This window comes from Aquarana catesbeiana, linkage group LG07 (genome assembly GCF_042186555.1).
Source record: "Aquarana catesbeiana isolate 2022-GZ linkage group LG07, ASM4218655v1, whole genome shotgun sequence".
In the NCBI taxonomy this organism is placed as follows: Eukaryota; Metazoa; Chordata; class Amphibia; order Anura; family Ranidae; genus Aquarana; species Aquarana catesbeiana.
Genome location: NC_133330.1, coordinates 89806000 through 89812687, shown reverse-complemented (window position 1 = coordinate 89812687; position 6688 = coordinate 89806000).

Genomic DNA, 6688 nt, shown 5'->3' with positions numbered 1-6688 from the left:
ATTACTCCCGAGTACAGTGATACCACATACGGTGAGACTTTTACACAGCGTGGCCACATACAGAGGCCCAACATGCACGGAGCACCTTCAGGCGTTCTGGAGCACCCAGGCCAATTCTGACATTTCTTTCCTACATGTAAAAATCATAATTTATTTGCTAGAAAATTACATATAACCCCAAAACATTATATATGTTTTTTTAGCAAAGACCCTAGAGAATACAATAGCGGTCGTTGCAACTTTTTATCTTGCACGGTATTTGCGCAGCAATTTTTCGAACGCGTTTAAAAAAAAAAAAAAAAACGTTTTGTGCTTAAAAAAAACCCAAAACAGTAAAGTTAGCCCAATGTTTTTGCATAATGTGAAAGATGAAGTTATGCCGAGTAAATAGATACCTAACATGTCACCCTTCAAAATTGCACACGCTCGTGGAATGGCACCAAATGTTGCTACTTAAAAATCACCATAGGAGACGCTTTAAAATTTTTTACTGGTTACATGTTGTGAGTTACAGAGGAGGTCTAGGGCCAAAATTATTGCTCTTGCTCTACCGATCGCAGCGATACCTCACGTGTTTGGTTTGAACACCATTTTCATATGTGGGCGGGACTTACGTATGCGTTCGCTTCTGCATGCGAGCACACGGGGACACGGGGAAATTTTTTTTTTTTTTTTTATTGTTCATTTTACTTTATTTATTTTAGTTTGATGCTTTTTTCCAAAAAATACATTTTTTGATCACTTTTATTCCTATTACAAGGAATGTAAACATCCCTTGTAATAGGAATATGGCATGACAGGTCCTCTTTACACTGAGATATGGGGTCAATAAGACCCCCACATCTCACCTCTAGGCTGGGAAGCTTAAATAAATAAAAAAAATGATCCTGGCTTCGATCGTAGCGTCGGTAGAAGCACCTGAGGGCGGCGGGAGGGGGTTACGTCCCCTCTCGCCTTCCGTAAGAACGATCAAGCAGTGGAACAGCCGCTATGATCATTCTCATGGTGTAGGGAATCGCCGGCTGAAAAAGCTGATATCTGAATGATGGGTGTAGCTGCACCCATCATTCAGATATCCCCGCACAAAGTCAAGGAGGTCGTATGACAGCCGGCGGGCGGGAAGTGGTTAAAACACATTTTTTTTTTAACACAAAGTTGTCCATTTATACAATATTTCTAACACATAGCATGTACATACCAAAAATGACACCCCAAAATAGATTCTCCTACTCCTCCTGAGTACGGCGATACCACATGTGTGAGACTTCCACAGCCTGGCCACATACAGAGGCTGAGTACAGCCGAGTATGGCCGAATATGGCTGAGTATAGCCAAGCATGGCTGGGTATGGCTGAGCATGGCAAAGTATGGCTCAGTATCACTGAGTATGGCTGGGTATGGCAGAGTATGGCTCGGTATGGCGGGGTATTGCAGGGTATTGCAGGGTATTGCAGGGTATTGCAGGGCATTGCAGAGTATTGCAGAGTATTGCGGGATATTGCAGAGTATTGCGGGGTATTGCTGGATATTGCAGAGTATTGCAGGGTATTGCAGGGTATTGCAGGGCATTGCAGAGTATTGCAGAGAATTGCGGGGTATTGCAGGGCATTGCAGAGTATTGCGGGGCGTTGCAGAGTATTGCAGGGTATTGCGGGGCATTTCAGAGCATTGCAGGGTATTGCAGAGTATTGCACAGGGAACTGCAGAGTATTGCAGAGTATTGAACAGGGAATTGCAGAGTATTGCACAGGGAATTGCAGAGTATTGCACAGGGAATTGCAGAGTATTGCACAGGGAATTGCAGAGTATTGCACAGAGATTGCAGAGTAGTGCTGGGTATTGCTGAGCATGGGGGGATGGCTGAGCATGGAGGGATGGATGAATGGATGTGACTGCATATGTCACTGAGCAGCACTGTGGGCACTACACATCCAGACCACAGCGCTGCTCCCATCCGATCCCTCCCCCTCTGTACCAATCGATACAGAGAGGGGAGAGAGGAACCGGCGTCATGACATGACGCCGGTTTGTTTACATGTGATCGCTCCGTCATTTGACGGAGCGATCACATGGTAAACGGCTGCGATCAGAGTCCGTTTACCGTGTTCTGTGATGTGCCTGGTCCTCTGGACCCGGCGGTCACAGATGTTCCTGTGTGCGCGCCCCAGGGGGCACACGGGAGCGTTTTCTGGGATCACATCTAGGGATGAGCTTCGTGTTCGAGTCGAACCCATGTTCGACTCGAACATCGGCTGTTCGATCGTTCGCCGAATTGCGAACGATATGGGCCGTTCGCGCCAAATTCGTGTGGCGCGTCACGGCCCATAATTCACTGCGGCATCACAGTGCATTGCTTGCTGATGATTGGCCAAGCATGCACTATGACCCGCATGCTTGGCCAATCACAGCGCCGCCTTAACAGAGAGCCATAATTGGCCAAAGCCAAGGAGGCTTTGGCCAATTATGGCTCAGGGGATTTAGTACACGCCCCACACTATATAAGGCCGCCTGCACGGCGGCCCTGTGCAGTGTGTTCCGGTGTGCTTAGAGAGAGAGAGAGAGAGACAGTGTCATTTCATTTGAGTTAGCTAGATTAGGCAGGACAGTCAGTCAGTTAGCTGCACTTAAAGTGTATTGTGTATATATATGCATCCCAGGTGTTGCATATATATATATATACACTGTATTCAGTTTAGCTAGATCCGTTCCTGTTATCTTCTAGACTATTTACATTTAGTGCAGTGCGTCCTGCTCACAGTGTTCAGCTAGATCCGTTCCTGTTATATTCCTACTGACAGGCAGGCTTGTCTTGTTACAGAATTTTGAAGAAAATTACTGGTGTTCTTTTGATCCTATTAGTACCACAGTCAGGCAGCTAGACTATTTACATTTAGTGCAGTGCGTCCTGCTCACAGTGTTCAGCTAGATCCGTTCCTGTTATCTTCTTACTGACAGGCAGGCTTGTCTTGTTACAGTATTTTAAAGAAAATTACTGGTGTTCTTTTGATCCTATTAGTACCACAGTCAGGCAGCTAGACTATTTACAGTTAGTGCAGTGCGTCCTGCCCACAGTCTTCTGCTAAACCTACAAGTAAGTGGGGTGCGTCCTGCTCACAGTGTTCAGCTAAACCTACAAGTTAGTGGGGTGCGTCCACCTCACAGTGTTCAGCTAAACCTACAAGCTAGTGGGGTGCGTCCTGCTCACAGTGTTCAGCTAGATCCGTTTCTGTTATCTTCTTACTGACAGGCAGGCTTGTCTTGTTACAGTAAATACAGCTACCTGAAGAAAATTGCTGGTGTTCTTTTGATCCTATTAGTACCACAGTCAGGCAGCTAGACTATTTACAGTTAGTGCAGTGCGTCCTGCTCACAGTGTTCTGCTAAACCTACAAGTTAGTGGGGTGCGTCCTGCTCACAGTTTTCAGCTAAACCTACAAGTTAGTGGGGTGCGTCCACCTCACAGTGTTCAGCTAAACCTACAAGCTAGTGGGGTGCGTCCTGCTCACAGTGTTCAGCTAGATCCGTTTCTGTTATCTTCTTACTGACAGGCAGGCTTGTCTTGTTACAGTAAATACAGCTACCTGAAGAAAATTGCTGGTGTTCTTTTGATCCTATTAGTACCACAGTCAGGCAGCTAGACTATTTACAGTTAGTGCAGTGCGTCCTGCTCACAGTGTTCTGCTAAACCTACAAGTTAGTGGGGTGCGTCCTGCTCACAGTGTTCAGCTAAACCTACAAGTTAGTGGGGTGCGTCCACCTCACAGTGTTCAGCTAAACCTACAAGCTAGTGGGGTGCGTCCTGCTCACAGTGTTCAGCTAGATCCGTTCCTGTTATCTTCTTACTGACAGGCAGGTTTGTCTTGTTACAGTATTTTAAAGAAAATTGCTGGTGTTCTTTTGATCCTATTAGTACCACAGTCAGGCAGCTAGACTATTTACAGTTAGTGCAGTGCGTCCTGCTCACAGTGTTCTGCTAAACCTACAAGTTAGTGGGGTGCGTCCTGCTCACAGTGTTCAGCTAAACCTACAAGTTAGTGGGGTGCGTCCACCTCACAGTGTTCAGCTAAACCTACAAGCTAGTGGGGTGCGTCCTGCTCACAGTGTTCAGCTAGATCCGTTCCTGTTATCTTCTTACTGACAGGCAGGCTTGTCTTGTTACAGTATTTTAAAGAAAATTACTGATGTTCTTTTGATCCTATTAGTACCACAGTCAGACAGCTAGACTATTTACAGTTAGTGCAGTGCGTCCTGCTCACAGTGTTCTGCTAAACCTACAAGTTAGTGGGGTGCGTCCTGCTCACAGTGTTCAGCTAAACCTACAAGTTAGTGGGGTGCGTCCACCTCACAGTGTTCAGCTAAACCTACAAGCTAGTGGGGTGCGTCCTGCTCACAGTGTTCAGCTAGATCCGTTTCTGTTATCTTCTTACTGACAGGCAGGCTTGTCTTGTTACAGTAAATACAGCTACCTGAAGAAAATTGCTGGTGTTCTTTTGATCCTATTAGTACCACAGTCAGGCAGCTAGACTATTTACAGTTAGTGCAGTGCGTCCTGCTCACAGTGTTCTGCTAAACCTACAAGTTAGTGGGGTGCGTCCACCTCACAGTGTTCAGCTAAAGCTACCTGTAGAAGGTTGGTGGTGTTCTCATACTACAGGCAGGCAGTTGATTTTGCTAGCTGCAGTATCAGTACATATATATATATATATATATATATATATATATATATATCCCAGCTTAGTGCAGCTACAGGCCATTAGTATGTCTGGAAGGCCAAGAAGGAGAGGCAGACAGTCACAAGCCAATAAGAGAGGGCAAGCAGGCTCTGTGTCTAGTGCTGGTCGTGGAGACGGTGCATCCTCATCAGCACGTGGCCATGGGACACGCTTGGCCTTTTTTTCGGCAGCTGGCCATGTTGAGCCGCAACATGCGGAAGACTTGGTCGAGTGGATGACCAAGCCGTCCTCATCCTCCTCATCCTCTCTCACCCATGCCCAGGGTACTTTGTCTGGCAAAGCAGCGGCCTCTTCCCTCGGCTCAATGTCATCAGTGACTCCTTCCCTAGCCCCACCATGTCCTCCTGAGGAGTCCCTCGAACTGTTTGACCACAGTGTTGGGTACATGCTCCAGGAGGATGCCCAGCGTTTGGAAGGCTCTGATGATGATACTGAGCTCGATGAAGGCAGTAACACGAGCACGGACAGAGGGGGTGCCCAAGAAGGACAGCAATCTGGCAGTCATGCTCCCCCTGCTGCAGCATACTGCCAGGTTTGCTCCAGTGATGAGGAGGGAGGGGATGATGAGGTCACTGACTCAACGTGGGTGCCTGATAGGAGAGAGGAGGAGGCGGCACATCACCAACGAGGCAGGATGCCCTCCAGGGGCCAGCCTAAGGGCAGCACATTGACTGCATCACACCCCAAAGCTCCACATGTGCAGGGCGCTGCAGTCTCTGCGCGTTATTCAAAAAGTTCTTTAATGTGGGCCTTTTTTGAGACGAGTGCATCAGATCGCACCGCTGCTATTTGCAACATATGTCTCAAGCGTATCTCGCGTGGCCAAAACATCTCCCGCTTGGGTACCACATGCTTGACCAGACATATGTTGACCTGCCATGCAGTTCGTTGGCAAGCGTATCTAAAAGACCCACACCAAAGAACAAAGAGGACCTCTGCTTGCTCCTCATCAGCTGAGATTTCCAACCCCACTAGACCTTCAGTCCTCTCTGAGACCTGCACTGAGAGGAATGAAGGTGTAGAATTAGGTGTGTCACAGCCACGTACTTGTGGGCAATCTGATTTTGGTACACCGACGTCAGATTGTACCAGGCAAATTTCCCTGCCCCAGCTGCTGCACCGCCGAAAGAAGTTTGCTCCCAGCCATCCACATGCCCAACGGTTGAATGCTAGCTTGGCAAAATTGCTAGCACTTCAACTGCTGCCTTTTCAGTTGGTAGACTCTGCCCCCTTCCGTGAGTTTGTGGAATGTGCGGTTCCTCAGTGGCAGGTACCCAAACGCCACTTTTTCTCACGGAAGGCGATTCCGGCTCTCTACCAGCATGTGGAAGGCAATGTCCATGCCTCGCTGGACAGGGCGGTCAGCGGTAAGGTGCATATTACCGCTGACTCATGGTCCAGCTGGCATGGACAGGGACGTTACCTAAGTTTCACGGCGCATTGGGTGACTCTGCTGGCAGCTGGGAAGGATGCAGGACAAGGTGCAGTAGTGTTGGAGGTTGTTCCGCCACCACGCCTCCAAAATGCTAATGATTGTGACACACCTCTCTCCTCCACCCCCTCCTCTTCTTCTTCCTCCATGGCCTCTTCCTCGGAACCAGCGGTGCTCCGTAGTCGTTCAAGGGGCTACGCAAGTATGCAGGCCAAAAGATGCCATGCGGTGCTTGAGCTGGTGTGCTTGGGGGACAGGAGCCACACTGGGGCAGAGGTTCTGTCAGCTCTGCAGGGGCAGGTTCAGAGGTGGTTGACGCCACGCCAACTTAAGGCAGGAATGGTGGTTTGCGACAATGGCACCAACCTCCTCTCTGCCCTCCGACAGGGACAAATGACCCATGTGCCCTGTTTGGCTCACGTCCTTAACTTGGTGGTGCAGCAGTTCTTGGGCAGGTACCCGGGCTTACAGGATGTCCTGAGGCAGGCCAGGAAAGTCTGTGTGCATTTCCGCCGGTCATATA